Raw genomic sequence first — 21,536 nt, forward strand, 5'->3', positions numbered from 1 at the left:
AATTCAAAGATCATTGGTTATGGAGGGAAAAAATAAAATGCACACAAGGCTGAGGATCTCAAGAGGGACAGAAACACAGATTTCATGAAACTTTGAAGTGCTATAAAATCAAAACCATTTGAGATAGAAGGAAAAAAATTAAGGGGGTTCCTTTCAACCATAAGGGAAGGGTGTACACCAAGTTTCATCAAAATCTGAGTCAGAGGGTGGTGAAACCCTTGTTTTTTGCATTGATTTGATGTGGAACGACCCTGCATTCAGAAAGAGAAATCTGCATTGCTCAATGGACACCAAACTTTGCTTCAGTTTCCAGGGAGCTAAATGGATGTAGTCCCTGTTCCAGAGAATGTTATTGCCTTTGAAAGAGATGAAGTGGAAAATGTGGCCCAAACAATGCCAGCAAGCTGAATGCTTTCCCACTAGAGGGTTTTGGTTGTTGTTTTTAAGTTTAGTGTTACACTTCCTGTGTGCCTGTCTAAATAATCCAATAAGGAAGGGAACCTCTTTCTCTGAAATCCACTGATGAGGCACGACATGGCCCGTCTTTTCTTTATTTTTAACCTGGTCTGGCACTGACTAGTACCAGGCAGCTGAAACTAACCGCCCTTTCCATTTCCCACACGGCACCTTCAAAGGTGGGGGAATTGGACCACCCATTTGCCAATCACCTGATGGTCCAATGATGACAGGCGGCTGGGGAATGCCCACCTGGTTCGAATTCAAACTCCTCCGGGAAAGGCATGGAGTTTTGCAAGTGCCAATGATATCATCTTATCTCAGTGCTTTGTAGGAGATTTTGCAGACACTGCCAGTCACCAGGTCAGCGGAACCTGCAAACCCTCTTTGGGCCCAACTGCACATTTACCTGCTCCACATCCAACATCATATATGACTTCAGGTGTAGGGAGGGTGGACATGGCTTGGCCAGAACGGCCTGGTGGGCCAGATTGGGAGGTCTGATGGGCCTAATTTGGCCCATGTGTTTGAGGCATTACAGGAAATCAAAAAGGTGGGTACATGCAGTGCTTTTTGGAGCAGTTCCACTGCCACCTTGTAAGCCCACCAGGGTCCACTACCAAAGGAAGGCACATAAGAACATAATAAGAGGTGGATCAGGCCAAAGGTCCATCTTTGTCCATCATCCTACTCTTACAGTGGCCAACCAGATGCATGATCTGAGCACAAGACCCAAGAAGGGTTCGAGTACAAGCACAAGGGAGCCCTCCACCTAGAAGAAGATGATCATCATCATCATCTCTGGGCAACTTCCAACAAAATATTAAAAATACAATAAAACATCAGACATTAAAAACTTCCCTAAGCAGGGCTGCCTTCAGATGTCTTCTGAATCCTTTTGTCCAGGAACCCCACTCCACCCAATGCTGGAACCAACGCTGCTCTTTCATACAATAATCCCACCCAAAGTGTGCCATCCCCAAATGGCCCTGGGCCTTGAATGCACCATCCTTTTTGTCTTCTTCTCTTCCCATTTACAGAAGAGCTACAGGAGAGGCTCGGCAAAAAAGAGAAAAGGCAAATTGGCTTTTGAGGAAGGTTAAACGGCCAAGTGCAGCAAAGCCAGAGTTACAGCTGAGCATTGCTTTTGTACTTCTACACACTCAACTGCCCCTAGTAACCCCATGAACTGCCTTCTCTTCTTCACTGCCCGGGGAAGCAGTCATCAAAAGATCAGCACTGGTAGCAGCAGAGAACAGTTACTTCAACTGACAGCTTAAACAAAAGATAGCTTGGCAAGGCTGTTTAAGCCATGAAGAGAGAGAGAGAGAGAGAGAGAGAGAGAGAGAGAGAGAGAGAGAGAGAGAGAGAGAGAGGGGCTAAAGACTAGGATTCAACTAGTGGCAGGGTTGTCCCACGTAGTTAAGGCGAAAACAACAACAACAAACTACCCCGGGTGTCCAAATCAGAGTTTGTCACCCGTTTTGCACACCTGTATCCACACATTAGCTGACACCAACCTGTCAAACACACTTTTTAAAGAAGTTTGATGTCTTTTCTTTTTATCTAAACTGCATACAATTAATAGGAGAGGGGTAGCTGTGTCAGACGTACCCGCCTGGGACGCGGGTGGCACTGTGGGTTAAACCACAGAGCCTAGGGCTTGCCGATCAGAAGGTCGGCAGTTCAAATCCCTGCAACAGGGTGAGGTCCCGTTGCTCAGTCCCTGCTCCTGCCAACCTAGCAGTTCAAAAGCACATTAAAGTGCAAGTAGATAAATAGGTACTGCTCCGGTGGGAAGGTAAACGGCGTTTCCATGTGCTGCTCTGGTTCGCCAGAAGCGGCTTTGTCATGCTGGACACATGACCCAGAAGCTGTATGCTGGCTCCCTCGGCCAATAAAGCGAGATGAGCGTCGCAACCCCAGAATCATCCACGACTGAACCTAATGGTCAGGGGTCCCTTTACCTTCACCTAGCTGTATCAGAAACCAACAAAGCATGTATAGCATGTACAATATAGTACTTTAAACCACATCTATTTTTAAAAAGGCATAAGCCTTTGTACACCAGTGCCTGCTTCCTCAGATGCATGTGTGAAGAATCAAACCAGGCTGATATAGATGTCAACTCAACTTCCTGTCCATTCAGTTACAGATCCTAAAGTCATTCAGCTCAAGAATGCAGGGAGGGTAATTTTTAGCTGAGCCATAATCAGAGAGGAAAGGGTTAAGCCATCTTTCTCCCTGCACCCATCTCTTTGTCAGCTCCCAGACTGCTTTGGCTTTTGTTTAAAAATCTGCAGATGAAAGAACCGGGAGACTGCATAATGCATAGTTTCCTCTGAAGTCTACTCATCCCATACTTCTACAGCTCTGCCAAACAGTAGCTGAGTGAACTCTGGTAAATTTCACTTCTGATGCTAAGAGGGTGGCAGAAAGAGGTCTCCTTGTTGAGTCACATGTTGCTTTATGTACCTTCTGTGAATCTAGTGGTGGAATGAAACTCATGCTAGAGAATTTTGCAGGAGTGTGTATGGTAGAAAGGGTGCCAAGAATCCCCGGGTGAAAAGGGTAGGATTTAACATACATAAACTGCATTAGGAAAATATGAGCTCCTTTATTTATGTTGGCGGTAATGGGTTTGTCTCCTGTCTGGTTTAAAAGGAGAACATTTGCAGCACAATCCTGTGTATGTTCGCTTGGATGCAAGCCCCACAATGTTCAGCTAGTAATTTAATTCTTTTTAAAAGGTCTTTATATACCACTTTTCAGTGAAATCACAAAAAGCGGTTGTTTTTTAAAAAAAGTAATAAGCATAAAGGAAAACTAATAAAACAATAAAGACAGCTACAAGTGGGAAGAGGCGTTTAGGAAGCTAGACTTCCCTGTTTAGTGCAAGATGGTCCTTGAGAAGCCCTGGGGGGACAATGAGGAAGTAGATTTCACTTCAGATAGGACACTGGAGCCAGGTCTTTAGGTGGTTCTATCTTCTGTCTGTCTTCCCCTCAAGGCAAAATGGTTTCTGAGTCACCCAGTGCTGATGGTTGGGGAAAGAGAGGCCACCTCAGCTACAGTCATAAGCACAGTTACTTAAGCAGAGCTGAGGACCTTTGAGAACTTGCTAGGCTGCAATGCCCATCATCCCTAAACATTTGCCATGCTGGCTTGGACTGATATAGTTTTAGTCCAAGAAGAAGAAGAAGAAGAAGAAGAAGAAGAAGAAGAAGAAGAAGAAGAAGAAGAAGAAGAAGAAGAAGAAGAAAAAGAGTTTGGATTTGATATCCCACTTTATCACTACCCTAAGGCAGTGTTTTCCAACCTTGTGCCTCCAGCTGTTTTTGAACTACAACTCCCATCATCCCTGACTAGCAAGACCAGTGGCAAGGGATGATGGGAATTGTAGTCCAAAAACAGCTGGAGGCACAAGGTTGGGAAACACTGCCCTAAGGAGTCTCAAAGTGGCTAACAATCTCTTTTCCCTTCCTCCCCCACATCAAACACTCTGTGAGGTGAGTGATGCTGAGAGACTTCAGAGAAGTGTGACTAGCCCAAGGTCACCCAACAGCTGCATGTGGAGGAGCAGAGAAGCAAACCCAGTTCACCAGATTACGAGTCCACTGCTCTTAACCACTACACCACACTGGCTCTCCAACAACCTCAGGAAGGCAACCTGGTCCCCACCTCTGTATTAGACAGCAAGTTCCCTTGAACTCAGTAGGCATTATTTCTATGTGAATATGCTTAGGATTGTGCTATTGGTCGAACAGTTGCTACTCTTTGAAATGCAATTTCAAACATAGTGTTTCCAAATAATTGCATTGTACAGAAAACTAGGCACCCAAAGACCCAGAGATTGGGGGGGGGGTGTTTCCTCTAAAAGAATTATTATTAATGACAACAAATAATATTACAGCAATACAAAAAGAAACAGTTCAAAAGTGCAGCACTAGTTGTCTGCGATCAAAGGGAGAGGTTGGCTACCATCTTCTTGTTTCCCAAGTAGAGCATTTTGTGCTGGGATCTCATTATGAGCATTCTTGCTTACTGCATGCTCAATTCAGGAAAGGCTAAGGGGAAAATGTCTTTCCTGATTTGTCCCTGTGATGGGACGATGAGCTGCTTGTGCGTAAAATGCAAGTCCCTCAGAGTTTGATCAGGCTTTCAAACCTCTGCCTGTGACGGAGCCCCTCCAGCATGGCTGCGTCAATCACTAGTAGAATCCGAAAGTGGCTGCTTTCGGAAACGTTTCCAACATAAAAGCTCCTTAACGGAAACACGTCGTCTGGCCTCTCGGCGTGACAGTTTCCGTCGAGGTGTGGGTGTCCCTATAGGAGGTCCTGAGACCTCCCCACTGGTTTCGCTTGAAGCGTCTCTGAGCCATCCCTCCGACTCACTTTCCCTTGGAGTTCTTGCTCGCCCTCTACTGGTTCCCTCTTCCGCTGCTACTGCTCTCTCACCCTCAGTGAGCCTTTGCGCCTCCGGCGCTTTAGATGTCAGTTCCCTGACATCCACCTCCCCTCCAGGGCCCCCTTCACCCCCTCCCGTCTCCTCTCCTACTGGCGGTGAGGAGGTAAAACCCTTGAAAGAACCTCCCTCATCTTCCGACGTCGCGAACACTTCCTTCCACTTGTTGCTGTTCCTACTCTCTAGGTACTCTTCGTCATCAGAGTCCACTCCCTCTTCCAACTCCGACTCCGCGAACCCTTCCATTTCCTCTTCCTCATCGGTGGTGCCGAAATACTCCCTCCTAAACCTTGCTATCGGCTGAGGTTTCCTCGGGAACCTTTGATGGAACGTTTCTGTTAAAACCTCGTCATTGACTTCCTGCGCACTTACCCAGGTGTTTTCTGACTCCGGTTCCCCTTCCCACGCCACTAAATACTCCACCTGATTTCCCTTCCACCTGGAATCGAGGATTTCCGCTACATGGTTGCGGCGTTCCCTCTCTTCCAAGGCTGGTCCCCTGACGTGCTCCCCTTCACCTCCTCCCCTGTATGGTGACAGTAACGACCTGTGGAACACTGGGTGCAATTTCATGTGATTGGGTAATCGGAGTTTGAAAGCTACCGGGTTGACCTGCTGAATCACCTCAAAGGGTCCCAATCTTCTGGGCCTCAGTTTCTTACAACCCCCTTTGAACGGCAACCCTTGGGTTGACAACCACACTTGATCCCCCACCCTTATGGTTTCACCTTCCCTTCTGTTCTTGTCTGCCTGCTTCTTATATTGTGCCTTAGCCCTTTCTAAGTTGAGCTGGAGCTGCTGATGGATGGCTTCCATCTCTTCTACAAAATGTTCAGCCGCTGGGACGCTCCATCTCTCCCCTCCTTCCCCTGGAAATGCCCTGGGGTGACACCCGTAATTAGCCAAAAAGGGACTCATCCCTGTGGACACATTCTCCGCATTATTGTAGGCAAATTCTGCCAACGCCAACTTTTCGACCCAATCGTTCTCTCTGTCATTGACATAACACCTAAGATATTGTTGAAGAATGCCATTTGCCCTTTCCGCCTGCCCGTTGGTTTCAGGGTGCCGGGCAGTTGAAAAATTGACTTCCACGTGTAACAAGCTCATGAGCTTCCTCCAGAACCTGGAAGTAAATTGTTTGCCTCGATCTGAGATCACCCTCGAGGGAGCCCCGTGCAACCTAAAGATATGTTCCACAAACAACTTCGCCGTTTCTTCCGCTGTGACTGCATGTGAGCATGCTACAAAGTGGCACATCTTAGTTAACAGGTCTACTACTACCATGATGGCTGTTTTCCCCTTGGACCTTGGCAGATCCGTCATAAAATCTATTGATATCGCTTCCCAAGGCCGTTCTGGTGTGGGTAAAGGTTCTAATAACCCTGCCGGCGCCCTTCTTTCCCCTTTGGCTCGCTGACATTGGTCACACCCTCTTACATACTCCCTTACATCTTCCCTCACCTTAGGCCACCAAAATTCCCTGGTAACCAACCACATGGTCTTGTGTTGCCCAAAATGTCCCGCCGTGGGGCTATCATGCAACTGCTTGAGTACTCTCCCCCTCAATTCACCTTCGGGTATATACAGTGCCCCTTTGTAATACAATGCCCCATTTCTTTCCTCAAAACCTCCGGGGCTCTCGCCCTCCCCCCTGAGACCTCTGAGCTTATCCTGGGCATATTCATCATTTTCCGTTTCCTCCACCAGTTCTCGTTGCCCCACCATCGCCGCCCCACACACCCAGCGGTCCTCCGGGATGACATGTCTCTCTTCGATCACCCCCTCCCCTTCCCAATATTCTGGTTTGCGTGAGAGCGCGTCCGCCCTGACGTTTTCTGGGCCTGGCACATAACAAATCTCAAAGTTAAATTTGGAGAATTCCTGTGCCCATCTCACTTGTCGTTGGTTGAGCACTCGAGCTGTTCTCCAATACTCTAAATTTTTGTGGTCGGTGCACACTTGCACCTTGTGTTGTGCCCCAATTAATAAATGTCTCCACCTCCGGAATGCTTCGTGAATGGCAAGTAGTTCCCTGTCATACACCGTGTAATTCCTCTCGGACTTATTCAGCTTCCGCGAGAAGAAGGCACACGGTCTCCACTCCGACGCACTCCTCCCCGGTTGAAGAAGGACCGCCCCTACCGCCCGGTCGGATGCATCTGTTTCCACTCTCATGGGTTTTCGTAAATCCACATGCAGAAGTTGTTCTTCCGAGGCGAAAGCCCTTTTCAGTTCTTCAAAGGCTCGATCCGCCTCTGCCGTCCAAACAAATTTCTTCTTGCTGCTGAGACAGTCGGTGATGGGCGCCGTCAAGTGGGCAAAGTTCTTGATGAACTTCCGATAAAAGTTCCCAAATCCCAAGAATCTTTGCACGTCCTTCTTGGTCTTCGGTGTCTTCCATTCCAGTACCGCTTGGACCTTGCCTGGATCCATGGCCAATCCCTTGTCTGACAAGCGGTACCCCAGGAATTCCACCTCCTTGGTATGAAACTGGCACTTCTCCAGTTTCACCCACAGCTGGTTGGCTTGCAGCCTGCCCAACACTTCTCGAACGTCCCTCACATGCTGTTCCTCATTTTCCGAATACACCAACACGTCGTCTAAAAAGGCCACACAATTCTTGTAGAGCAAAGGTCCCAGAACGTGGTTTATAAAAGCTTGAAAACACGCGGAGCCCCCTTGTAGACCGAAGGGCATAACGAGGTATTCAAAGGCTCCCAACGGGGTAAACATGGTGGTCTTCCATTCATCTCCCTTCCTTATGCGTATCAGATTGTACGCCCCCCGCAGGTCCAGTTTTGTAAAAATCTTTCCCTTCCTTACTCTGGTCAAAATGTCATCAATTCGGGGCATAGGGAAAGCCAGGGGCTCCGACACTGCATTGAGGGCCCTGAAGTCACACACCAGTCTCGGTTTGTCTGTGTTCTTTTTGTCCACAAAGAACACTGGGCTGCCCCCCACCGCTCGGGACTCTCTGATGAAACCTCGCTTCAAGTTTTTGTCAATGAACTCCCTCAGCTCCTGCATCTCCCTGTCTGACATGGCGTACAGCTTGCCTACTGGGAGTTGGGCCCCTGGGAGTAGGTTGATTTGACAGTCAAAGGGTCTATGCGGTGGCAGTTTGTCTGCTTCCCTTTCGCTGAATACGTTGCTCAGATCTGCGTATTGCGGGGGCACCTTCCCTTTGTCCATCACTTCCATCCCCGCTAGGGTGACTCTGTCTCCTCCCGAAACCTTCCCCTCCTTGCAGTGTTCTAGGCAATGCGCTGACCCAAAGGAGACCACCCTCTGATGCCAGCCCACTAGCGGATCGTGTAGCGCCAGCCAGCTCATCCCCAAAATGATGGGCGCTCCTCCCAGGATGGCCACATTAAACGCTATCTGTTCGGTGTGCCTTGCCACTCTCATTATCATCGGGACAGTCTGTTGGCTAACTTCTCCCCCCAACAGCTCTCTGCCGTCAATCGTAGTCACCTGCAAGGGGTTACTTAAAGGGATAGTCTGTATCTGGTGCTCAGCTGCAAACTCCTTACTCATGAAATTACAGGAGCTGCCTGAATCCAAAAGCGCCTTGACCTTTAGTGGGTGTCCGTTTGGCAGTTCTAGTAACACCTCTATCACTAAAGCGGGTCTGGGGGGTTCTGGCATGGGCACTTTCATTGCTCTTTGGCCTGGCTGCTGTGCCCCAACGATGGCAGCCAGGCGTTGGCTTTTACTTGCTCCTTGCCTTCCTCTTCCTTTCCCCCAACAGCTCCTGCCATCCCTTGCCATTCCTTTCTTTGTGGGCAAACTCTGGCAAAGTGCCCTGGCTGTTGGCAGAGATAACATCTCTTGGCGCTCTTTCCCTCCTTTTTCCGCCCTTCACTGGGATTTGAAACTGCGCGCGCCCGCGCTGTTCCAACTTCCATCGGCTCTGCCGGCGGGAAAGGTGGCTCTGGAATGTCTGGAATGCGGAACTCCCTCCAACGGTCTCCTTTCCCTTCCTGCTTTTCCATAGCCCTCGCCTCCTGGCGCGCTCCTATGGCCAGCGCAGATTTGGTTAACTGGTCCATAGACTCCGCCCTGGGGCCCCGGGAAAGCTCATCTTTGACGGTTGAAGAAAGCCCCTCTTCGAAAAGCATTTGGATGGGCTCCGCCGATAGGTCCCACCCCAATTTGTGAATCAACATGGTAAATTCAGTCCAGTACTCACGGACAGATCTGCTTCCTTGCTGGCAAGCCATTAACTGCCTTCGCACCACCCCCTGCTCAATATCGCTGGAAAACATCAGGTCCATGGCACGAAAAAACTTCCTCGTGTCCTTTAAGATCTCATTATTCGCTGCCATCAGGGGTCTAACCCAATCTTTCGCCCCGGATTCGAGATGGCCAATCACATACGCCACTCGCGATTCCTCATCGGGGAAGTCATCAAACTGCAAGTTTAGAGCGTATTGCATCTCTGTTCTAAAGGCATGATAGTTCCTGGGATCCCCCCCGAATTTCTGCACCAATCCTGGCACCTTTCTGGCGAGCGGGGTGGTTTTCTCCTTTCCCTTTTCTGCATCCTGAGCCCTCCTCTCCTCAAGCCTCGCCGTTTGCAGCGCCAACTGGATCTCCAACGCCATGTACCTTTCTTCCAGGCTTGGACCTCCTCCAGCTGCTCCTGCTTCCCCGGTTCCGGCTGGATTGCTCATGATGCTTCTCCCTGCACAAGCTGGCTTTCGGAGACTTTCGGATTGCTGTGATGGGACGATGAGCTGCTTGTGCGTAAAATGCAAGTCCCTCAGAGTTTGATCAGGCTTTCAAACCTCTGCCTGTGACGGAGCCCCTCCAGCATGGCTGCGTCAATCACTAGTAGAATCCGAAAGTGGCTGCTTTCGGAAACGTTTCCAACATAAAAGCTCCTTAACGGAAACACGTCGTCTGGCCTCTCGGCGTGACAGTTTCCGTCGAGGTGTGGGTGTCCCTATAGGAGGTCCTGAGACCTCCCCACTGGTTTCGCTTGAAGTGTCTCTGAGCCATCCCTCCGACTCACTTTCCCTTGGAGTTCTTGCTCGCCCTCTACTGGTTCCCTCTTCCGCTGCTACTGCTCTCTCACCCTCAGTGAGCCTTTGCGCCTCCGGCGCTTTAGATGTCAGTTCCCTGACAGTCCCCTAATGGTATGTACTTTACTAGCTAAATTCTCCAAGACTGCTAAGAACCAGATGGAGATGGGGGAAACCTTGAGTCAAAAGAAATGCAAACATTCAAAATTTTGCAAATTCTCCCATTTTGCCACTCAGAGTTTGAAGTCAAGGTTCTACTTTGCATTTATATGTGAGCTCTTTATTTATCTCCACAATTGTCTCTCTGTGTGTTTGAATCAAACCATGCAGGCAAATGAACATTATTTCCCCATTGCAGATAACCTTGAGTTCATGCCCATTTGCAAAGGGAAAGGCTTCACCCAACATCTTGGTGACAAGAGGGGATGGACAATTGGGTAGTTGTACACACAGGTCAAAGTGATAGGGGGTATTCTGCCCACCATCCAAATCCAGCTCTTCACCCCTCCACTACTAGGGAGCTTCACCTGTTCAAGCCTTTCTTCCTTAAGCTTTGTAAAAATAAAAATAAAAGGATGTCATTATGTAGTCGTCTTCCTTTAGATTCAGAGAGAGAACCGTTTTAGACAGGGTGATAGGCAAACTGTCAGGTAATTAACTTTACAGTGTAGCCGCACTTCTTCCAATTATGCTTTCAAAAGACCAGAACTATCTCGCCAAAGTTTGAAGCACCCTGGATTCGCACTACAGCTAATATACGAAAATAAAGTCTTTGAGCCACAGTGAGCTCCTTCCCTATGGAAAATGAACCAAACAGCTCCACTGATGCTGATGAATATCCTCAATCCTACCCACTGGATCATCCTGTTGGTACCTGGATGCCACACCTACCCCCCACAGCTCTAAGGATATTTTACCTTTGTCTATGTAGCCTAAGTATGGGACGCGGGTGGCGCTGTGGGTTAAACCACAGAGCCTAGGGCTTGCTGCTCAGAAGGTTGGCGGTTCAAATCCCCACAACAGGGTGAGCTCCCGTTGCTCAGTCCCTGCTCCTGCCAACCTAGCAGTTTGAAAACACGTCAAAGTGCAAGTAGATAAATAGGTACCGCTCTGGCGGGAAGGTAAACGGCGTTTCCATGTGCTGCTGTGGTTCGCCAGAAGTGGCTTAGTCATGCTGGCCACATGACCCAGAAGCTGTACGCCGGCTCCCTTGGCTAATAAAGCAAGATGAGCGCTGCAACCCCAGAGTCGTCCGCAACTGGACCTAACGGTCAGGGGTCCCTTTACCCCTTTACCTATGTAGTCCAACGGATGGCCTACGCATTCCTCTGAGGATCAAGGAACCTCTAGGAAACTTCCACAGATTCAGTCCCTTGGAGGAGCCAGTCTTGAGCCTCCAGGCCGGACATTGGCAAGTGCAGCAAGCCAGTGGTGAGACAACTTGTCCTGACTGCTCTCAGCTGCAGGATCGCTGTCTATGGTCCTGATCACCGCACCTTTGTCACAACCACCCTACAGCATGAATACAGTGGTACCTCGGGTTACATACGCTTCAGGTTACAGATGCTTCAGGTTACAGAATCCACTAACCCAGAAATAATACCTCAGGTTAAGAACTTTGCTTCAGGATGATAACAGAAATCGTGCTTTGGTGGTGCAGCGGGAGTTGGAGGCCCCATTAGCTAAAGTGGTGCTTCAGGTTAAGAACAGTTTCAGGTTAAGTACAGACCTCCAGAATGAATTACTTAACCTGAGGTACCACTGTATGGCTTAAGTAGTCACCATCTCATTTGTCCCTGCTCCTTGGCAATGGTTAAGGATGAGGCTAGAGGGACTTGAAACATGCTTTAAAAAACTATGTGACATCTATCTCAGTTTCATAGGGATGTGGGAGGTTGTTTGAGGAATATTCAAGTCCCCTTCAGGGTGTGGAACTAGTCACATAGGACTATTTTTAAAAGCTGGCTTGTGTGTTATCAGTGATTATGTTTAAAGGAGTACTCGTGTTATTCATTTGCAGCAAAAACAAAAAAGAGACACCTTCAAGACTAACACAATTATTATGGCATCTGCTTTCATGATCTATGACCAGGGACGCGGTTGGCGCTGTGGGTAAAACCTCAGTGCCTAGGACTTGGTCGGCGGTTCGAATCCCCACGGCAGGGTGAGCTCCCGTCTTTCGGACTTGGTCGGCGGTTCAAATCCCCACGGCAGGGTGAGCTCCCGTCTTTCGGTCCCAGGTCCTGCCCACCTAGCAGTTCGAAAGCACCCTTAAGTGCAAGTAGATAAATAGGTACCACTTTATAGCGGGAAGGTAAACGGCGTTTCCATGTGCTGCGCTGGTGCTGGCTCACCAGAGCAGCTTCGTCACGCTGGCCACGTGACCCGGAAGTGTCTCCGGACAGCGCTGGCCCCCGGGCTATTAAAGTGAGATGGGCGCACAACCCTAGAGTCGGACACGACTGGCCCGTACAGGCAGGGGTACCTTTACCTTTTTACTTCCATGATCTACAGTCATACTTTTCTGCATTTCATTTTCCCCGACCTCAGTTGTTACAAATTGCCATTACCACCCTGAGTATATATATCTATAACTTCAGACAACACTCCATGCATCCGATAAAGTGGACTGTTATCCACAAAAGTTAATACCATGAGAAATGTCTTAATTTTTAAGGTGTCACAAGACTCTTTGACGTTTAAATGGTACATGCTCCATTGTTACTTTAAGCAAATCATATTAGCAATTAAGTATACTTGCATCAAAAGGAACTGTATTCTTCACAAAATCCTCTGAGAAGCACCCAGTGTTAGACATTTAATAATACTTTGCATTCATTTTAAATGTTTTTTATGTTGTGCACTGCCCTGAAGCTTTGCGAGACAGTGGTGCATAAATACCTTTATAAATGAATAAAAAGCTAATAATTGGTTCAAGGAGAGATTTAAATCCTTAACTGAAACATTAAGAAAGAAAAGTTTGCTCTGTCCCAGGCAGAACAAACATTTCAATTTTGAAGACAAAGATTATTTCTGCTGTAGCCGATTGAGAGTTAAAGCTGCTCGGTTTTAGTGATTAGTCTACTTCTAGAGAAAAAGAAAATCATACTTAAGAGTGTACGTCAAGGAGCGGCTTTAAGAGTTGGTCTATCAGAGGATGCATAATGAATGACGTATCCTGTCCTTTTTTACGTTTATCTCGCCTACAAAAGAGGAAGCAAGAGATCAACTCCCAATCTTGTGTTCTTAGGTTAGGAAAATTCAGGGCTTCCTTCTTGTTGGTCAGGGATGATGGGAGCTGTAGTCCAACAATATCTGGAGGACCACAGGTTTCCTGCTCCTGGATTAGACAATTAAAATAAAGATCTGGCATTCTGCTTTCTCCTATCTACAACAGGAAAATAGCATTCTAACCCCAAGTGAAGAAAGGACTTTCTCAGGAAATAATAATGGGTTCATTCCTGCTTTGCAACTAATTGCAAACGGCTGATTTCAAGAGGAATGCAAAAGCACATTCAGAAACGCAGTTTAACTATTTGTTTTCTAGGGGTTTGTGAGGGAGACCTTCTGCGAGCCAGCTAGAGAAACACATTCTCACCAAATCTCCTGGAAACATCCTGAGAGACAGTTGCTTTTTGCACTATGTGTCTAGGAAATAGCGCCAGGAAAACTGGGAAATTGAAAGTGGCACTTTGTGTGTGACAGAGAAGGAAAGTGAAAGAGATTGAGAGAGAGGAGCAGTTGCAAAATTTTATCCATTTAGAACCAAGATGTGCAGGAGGAAAAACTTCAATGTACCCGAAGGGGAAGAAAACTTTGCCTGTTCTGTGCTCCTATGAAGATTTTCTGTTCACATTCACTTTGTTTTTGAAAAATCCTTGATGGATGAACAACGAAAGGGAATTAAAATGTTTATTGCTTATATGGGGGGGGGGATTGTGTACACTTGAAAATTTCTTAACAAGCCCATCTTACATGTAAGTAAATAGTCACTGAATCAGTGACTACAGTATCACTATGAGCACTGATCCACAGCATATTTTCTACAGCTTTTATATTTACTTACATGTAAGATTGGCTTGATAAGAAATTGAACTGCATGCTTCTCGTATTAATTTTTACAAGTCTGGCTGATGAAGAATTGATCAAAACTGGCTGATGAAGCATTGAACGAAACAGGTTGGTTACCTGGAAACTCTGTTCCGGCAATATTTGGTGACAGGTTATGTATATATCAAACTTTTGAATTAGTCTACCGTGACTGGTGAAGAAGATTCAGAGACTTTAGTTGCAATTTCTGACCATTTGCATTAGTCTATAAATAGTGTTTAGTGCCATTGTTATTGGACATCATGTTGTGTTATTCTGTTCAGCAGGGCTTCAGGAGTTGCCAGGAGGAGACTTACAAGGAACCACCATCTTAGCGTTTACTCCTTAGCCTTTTCTTCTTCTGAAGATGTCCCACAAGGCAGCGGGTATGGCTTTTTCCTCCTGAATGTATCAGCACATCTATCTGATATGATTTTTAAAACATATTGAACAACAGTTATATTTAAAGGTGTGCAATTGCTTGAAAGGCCAGTTGAAATTTGATGTGCAACACTCTGCGCACAGTAAATTCCCATCAGGTTCAGGAGGGGTGAAGCATTCATCAGAGTTCTTCCCACAGCTTATCCTTATAATGCCACCGGTGATGGTTTTCCCCATGGTGCTTTCCCTTCTGAGACTCTAATCATCTGCTTTGTGCAATGCTTATGTAAACTAGCACCAGGTTATTGATAGCAAACACAATGGCTTTTGTCCGACTCAATCAAACATGGATTCAAGTCAAAGCAGAAATGAAATAGCACACTTTTCTCTTAGGCAAGGGTGCTAATCATCCTTTTTCAATTGCTATTACAGAGCAATTACAGAGAGAATGGCTCCGCTATTTCTTGTTCCATAGGACAGAATAATGCTACATCCCTGGGCCTGCTCTGCTGAAGAGAACAGCGGCATTCTGTTAAGAAAGGCTGGCAGGCACAGTGCATAAGGGAACTGGGAGTGTGCCTTAGTATGGATGCATAGAGAACTAGGTGAAGGGAAAGGTACCCTGATCGTTAGGTCCAGTCGCAGATGACTCTGGGGTTGCGGCGCTCATCTTGCTCTATAGGTTGAGGGAGCCGGCGTTTGTCTGCAGACAACTTCCAGGTCATGTGGCCAGCATGACTAAGCCACTTCTGGTGAACAAGAGCAGCGCACAGAAACGCTGTTTACCTTCCTGCTGGAGCGGTACCTATTTATCTACTTGCACTGGTGTGCTTTCAAACTGCTAGGTGGGCAGGAGCTGGGACCGAACAACGGGAGCTCACCCCATCACGGGGATTTGAACCACTGACCTTCTGATCAGCAAGCCCTAGGCTCTGTGGTTTAGACCACAGCACCACCCGTGTCCCTCGCATACAGAACTAGTAGCCAGTAATTGTATTGGAGAGATCCTGCTCTGTTATTTACTGGTAGATGCAGGTTAAGCAAAGCCCTACCCATAGCTTGCATTGAACAGAGACTACTTAAGCTGCACCTCCAGTCACCATTGCGGCTGTGTATACACTCCTCTTGACTCTGCAGTTTAATATATCTGCAGTTTAAACAGCTCAACAACATCTGATGGAAGATTGAATAAACGAGTCAAAGCTTCTTAAGGCTCATACAGAAGATCTTGCTTCAAAAATATCTGACAGCAACTGCTAACAAAGCCCTGGAGTTAGTCACACAGACATAGTCAAAAGAAAGAAAGAAAAGCCAACATAGTTTGGGATCTATAGCTATAGCCTGAGGATCAACAAGATAGAGACAGGCAATGAAATATTCATTTTAGGGGAATCCCCAAGATAGGAAAAGGGGACATGATTGCATTGATGGTGTCTCCTGGTTCGCAGAGTTGGACTTAGGACTAGAGTCGTCAGATGAGGACATTGAGAAAGCTCATCAAGCTTAAGGGAGATCAGGCAAAGATGGTCGTGCTAGAGCGAGAGGGTCCAAGAGGTCGGTGCTGTGACTCTGTTGATGCATATCCTCTGCTGCTGCATCCACACTGTGCCAAATTCCTCCTCTCCCTCCCAGTAATCAACTGTGGCCCACATGCAGGAAGCTAGTGTGGTGGCTCCTCTCCACCGGGTGAGCCATTTGTACTCCAGGGCAAAGTTGTGGTCATGGCAGGACAATCTTATATCTGTCCCACTTACTCCAGTGTAGTTTATTCTGACATGTGTGCAGGACTGCAGTCTTGAATGCTACCCAACCATTTCAGTGGAATTTTTCTAACCCTTTTCTGTTTTGGTTTACAAGGGCAAATAAATTGCCTTGCATTCAACACACACCCAAGAGTGATTCACTCTTAATAGAACTGAAAGTGTAAAAAGGACCTTTCACGTTTTTATACTGCAGCTTGGAAATCAATATCAATGCAGAGCTGTCATAAAAAGCTTTGGGATCTGCTTAGGGGAAGATGGTATCAGAAAAGCAGCAGTTTAGTTCACAAAAGTGACAATTAGAATTAGGTGAATTCCACAGGTCATGATTCCCCGAGTCACAGTGTGAGTAACAGAACTTTGAGGGCAAAAACCAGGCTGCCGCTTTTGTGAATCCATGCTCAACTAGTTGGGTTTAGATAATGAGGCCCCGTATTGCCTGATCTATAGTCAAAAGAAATTCTACCTGGAGGCCTTTGATGACTAATACCCCCTTAGCCCAAAGTTTCTATTTCCTGCTGTACAAAGATGATACTGCCTTAAATAGTCCTGCAGCATATATTTGTTGTACATGGTTTAAAAAATTGTTCCCTCCAGATGTCTTTTGCCATTAGCATTTTTGACACCTTCTAAAAATACAGACCCAGTTTCTCTCACCTTTACTTTTAATAAGCAATCTTTGCACTCTGGTATCACATTGGCTGCTCTCCAACTTACCTGGATGTCAGTAATGATGCCATGGAACAAGAACTCCTCCCTTGGTACCCTAAAATAATGTCCTCAATTTATATTTGGATGCCACACTTCTTTTGGACGATGCTGCATCTTCAATTACTGTGCTAGTAATTTCAGGGTTGCAGGAAGCATAAAAGATGAGAGGTTGCTAAAGCCAAAAGTACCAGCTAATTATATTGAGGAATGATGATTGTGCAATAGAACTGGCACTCTAAAAACACTATCGCCAGGCTGCCCAGCTGTCTAATGACATTAACTTGTAGGAAACTAAAACCTTAAATTGCATTACTATAATAAGAAGGGTTCCATAAACATATACAATAAATGCAAAACTGAATATCACACACCTGCAAACCCTGACCATTGACTGATCTGTCTGATGCCACGGAACGTTCACAAACATTTTTCAACAGCTATGGGGAAAGGGCAATTCTTTACAAAACAGCATGCCATCTGTGAATAAATTCAAAGGTCTAATTGGCCAGAAGATGACAGCATACTGAGCATGGGGACACAGGGGGTTGTGTGGTGTTTCTAAGATGCAGGATAATATAAAGAATGTGGAACCAGGTAGGAAGAGAACCTGGGGGATAAAGGACCAGGTGATTAAAGGAAGTGAGAAACAGGAAGTTAAATGAGGAAAGAATGTTAAAGCAGGAGTGGGCAACCTGGAGCCCCTCAGCTGTCATTGGACTGCATGTCCAATCAAGCCTGCCCACCAGCTATGGTGGCTGGGACTGATGAAAGTTCAATGACATCTGGAGGGCTACAGGTTCTCCATCTCTGGGATGAAGGGATGGAGAAGACAGAAAGCAAAAGGGTAGGGTACCTGAGAACTTCAGGTACAAAAGGCCTATGAAGCAGGGTAACTAAAGCTATGGATGAGGATCCAGAGTCATCTGTTGTGCTCTTTGTTTTGCCCACCCATGGTTCCTACAGACTACATGGCCAAAATGGCTCTGCGGAGCAGAAACATCAGGGAATGCTAAAAATTTGGAGCAAGGAGTGGCAGAAGCAGATGTGCCAAAAATTGCAAGTGGGAGGGAGCTGAGGAAGAATAGGGAAAAGAATCACTGTATTCCTTTAGTAGAAGGGAAGAGCACTTGGGTTGGGAGACAATGAGGCTGAGAGCTAAGCAGGCAACAAACAGGAGCCTCAAGTAAGAGAGGGCTGAGAAGATAAATGCCTAAGCAATGAAGAGGATAGCACAAAGGACAGAGCGGATGAATGGAGATCCCAGGGGAAACTTTGCCTTGGACCGAAGCATGAGAATATGGGAGGGAAAATACTGACAAGACTCAGCTTTGTAGACCAGTAGCATTTGATGCAACAGGGAGATAAGGGCCTCCTTAATCCAGCAGTGGAACCTACAGCAGCCACTTTGCCTTGCTTCTCTGGTGGCGGTTGAGGGACATGTCCCTAGAAGTGCCGCTTGGATTTATCCATCTGAGGTGGCTGCCTCAGTCTGCCTCTCATAGGCAGGCCAGCTCTGCCCTTATCCCTCTTTTGGTGACATGCTTCTATCACCAGAACACTGTTGAAGAGATTGAAGGGAAGTGGACAGTCATGAGGGACCCAGAGGCAACTCAGGTTGGTGCAGAAAGGAGCTGAGTTGCTTTCCAATTTGGAGGGGTGGTGGTGGTTTATTTCTAGAGTAGAGGAGTCACCCCAACGCAAGCCAGGATGAGACTAGCTGGTTTCTAATTATAGCTTCCTAGTGTCAGGTTGGGACGTGGGTGGTGTTGTGGTCTAAACCACAGAGCCTAGGGCTTGCCAATCGGAAGGTCGGCGGTTCGAATCCCCGCGACAGGGTGAGCTCACATTGCTCGGTCCCTGCTCCTGCCAACCTAGCAGTTTGAAAGCACATCAAGTGCAAGTAGATAAATAGGTACCGCTACGGCGGGAAGGTAAACAGCATTTCCGTGCGCTGCTCTGGTTCGCCAGAAGTGGATTAGTCATGCTGGCCATAAGACCCGGAAGCTGTACGCCGGCTCCCTCAGCCGGTAAAGCGAGATGAGCGCCGCAACCCCAGAGTCGGTCACGACTGGACCTAATGGTCGGGGTCCCTTTACCTTTACCTTTTAGTGTCAGGATAGACAACGAGATGTCCTCCAGATGTTGTTGGATTCCAGCTCTCAGCAGACTCATCCAGCAAGTCCAAAGGCCAGAGGTGATGAAGTCCAGCAGCAATGGGAGAGAACCATGTTGGCAACCGCTGTGACTATTGAGCCATGCAAGGCAAGGCAATATAAAGCTAGCAAAGGGAGTGAGCTGCAAACTCAGAAGGCAAGCAAGAATGAAGTAAGCCAGGGTCTGCATTGTGCACAGATAGCAAACAGCACTGCAGCTGAAAGAAAGAGCACTTCAGAAAGGGTTATGAACAGAATGGAGCTGAATGTTGGAGAATAAACCTTTTAAGAACTGTGTTTTTGTGATTGTATGTAAACCCATGAGGGCAAAACAAGGGTGGTTTTGTTACTGTTCACTTCACCTTTAGCTATACATCATCATCATTTAATTATATTCATTGCCTACCTCTCACCAGGAGGTTCCAGGGTGAATTACAACTTAATTAAAAACAACAACAACAACCTTAAATTAAAATTTAAATTTTTTAAACAATCCCATGAACCTATAAGTTTCTAGTGGATCATTTGCTCCCAGTGCTTATGGGCAGATCTGGAATTTTGAGAAAATGCCATGGGCCCCAGTCACAAAATAGCTGTGGTGGGGCCATGGCATATACCAAATGTCTGGTTTGGGCATGTCAAAATAGCTTCAGCATTGGAGAGGCTAAGGCAGTGAAAGAAGGAACTAAACAAGAAGAGCAAACCATCTTTCTATTGCTATCATACATAGGACTGGGTTGCAGGTGTATATCTGCTTTGGACTGTGACCATTGTGTTTTGTGACGTAGTCCACAGATAGATGCAATGAGTGGGACGGTATCTTCTGAAAAGCACTACTCTTTTTTTAAACAACACATGCAGGTCCCCACTACCCAGAAACTTGTTATGTAAAACCTCACTTATCCAAACACAAGGAATTGGTACCCAGACGCCACCATACACACCACAGATTCAGATATCCAAACTGTGGGGCCAGTGTGTAGTAGTGTAAACAAATAAACATTGCTTTACTATTTTGTGTCTCACTGTTCTGTGGCAACAGTTTCAGCAAAAACCACAGTGGGAGCAAGGGAAAAGGAAGAGACATTGGACAAATAAGAGAACATTTTTTCCTTCCTTGTTTGCCTTTTGCAAACATTTCATAGGGGTTTCCTGAATTTCCTCAAGTTTTTCATCATTTTGGGGTCAACATTCTATTGTTTGGAACACATTAGAAATTTCCCCATAGGAATCAATGGAAATCGTTGGCTCACTTTGTGAACGTTCACCTAACAAATGATTTCCCAAGAACACATTGTGTTTGCATAGCAGTACCTGCATATAGCACAGTTCTCACCAAAAGAAATGAATTATTTTTGAGGAGATACAGTGGTACCTCGGGTTACAGATGTTCCAGGTTACAGACTCTGCTAACCCAGAAATAGTACCTCGGGTTAAGAACTTTGCTTCAGGTTGAGAACAGAAATCATGCAGCTGCAGCGCAGCAGCAGCGGGAGGCCCCATTAGCTAAAGTGGCACCTCAGGTTAAGAACAGTTGCAGGTTAAGAACAGACCTCCAGAACGAATCAAGTTCTTAACCCGAGGTACCACTGTACTGAGACCTTTTGTAGGACAGGAGGAAAACTTCATAAATACTTGAGGTGATTCTCATGAGCAACATTTTAAACATACTTTGAAACATTAACTGCATTTATAACCAGTTTTGTTCAGATCTAAGAAAAACGAAGAGTCCATTTTGTCTTGATGGTTTCATATTTCCTTTTGTTTTGACAGCTATAAATATGTTGCAACTAGACGTGGCTAAACTTGTGAGTACTCCCTCTAAACTCAAGCCTAGCTAATATTTACGTAGCAGTTATAACAAGGTCCACCCATTGACCATATGCTATGTTGCTGGGAAAATAAAAGCTTAAGGTAAACACATTTTTGCTTGCTGAGCAGTTTCAGTCATACTTACACAAGCCACAGTAATGAATCTGAAAATGTCAGAGATTAATACACACACACACACACACACACACACACACATATAGTCAAGATATAAACCGACTTGAAAAGAGAGTACAGCTTAGCAGCCAAAGAATGGAAGAAAATGTTATTAGAAAGCATTTGCTACCTTTTTCATTAAAGTGCTATGATTATAAAAAACACTTGCATGTAAACTAGCATCAGCTATGAGGAACTGCTAACTGGATAATATAAGCTCTTCCTTCAAGTCTTTCATAAGCTGAAGGGTCCTATGCTGATATTCCCTGCCTGAAGGGGAGAGGTTGGCCATTGTGATCTCACACTGATGTTGTGATCATAATGCCCACAGCTTTAAAGAGAAAGTGCCCTAGATCAACCAGAGAGGAGTTTCTTCTCTCTCTCTCTCTCTCTCTCTCTCTCTCTATCTCTCTCTATCTCTCTCTATCTCTCTCTATCTCTATCTCTATCTCTCTCTATCTCTCTCTATCTCTCTCTATCTCTCTCTCATTCTTCCATCCTCTCAA

General features: G+C 46.3%; 1 protein-coding gene across 1 annotated transcript in view; it reads right to left on the reverse strand.

Moving 5' to 3' along the window:
* PLCB4 (phospholipase C beta 4) overlaps positions 1–21,269 on the reverse strand; it is a 246,337-nt gene extending 225,068 nt beyond the window's left edge. Inside the window, exon 1 of the mRNA XM_081905997.1 lies at positions 21,200–21,269. The gene's annotated coding sequence lies outside the window, so the exon portion shown is untranslated. The remainder of the gene's footprint in view (positions 1–21,199) is intronic.
* Between the last annotated feature and the right edge of the window lie 267 nt (positions 21,270–21,536).

The sequence above is a fragment of the Podarcis melisellensis genome (assembly GCF_964234715.1).
Source record: "Podarcis melisellensis genome assembly, chromosome: 3".
NCBI lineage: Eukaryota > Metazoa > Chordata > Lepidosauria > Squamata > Lacertidae > Podarcis > Podarcis melisellensis.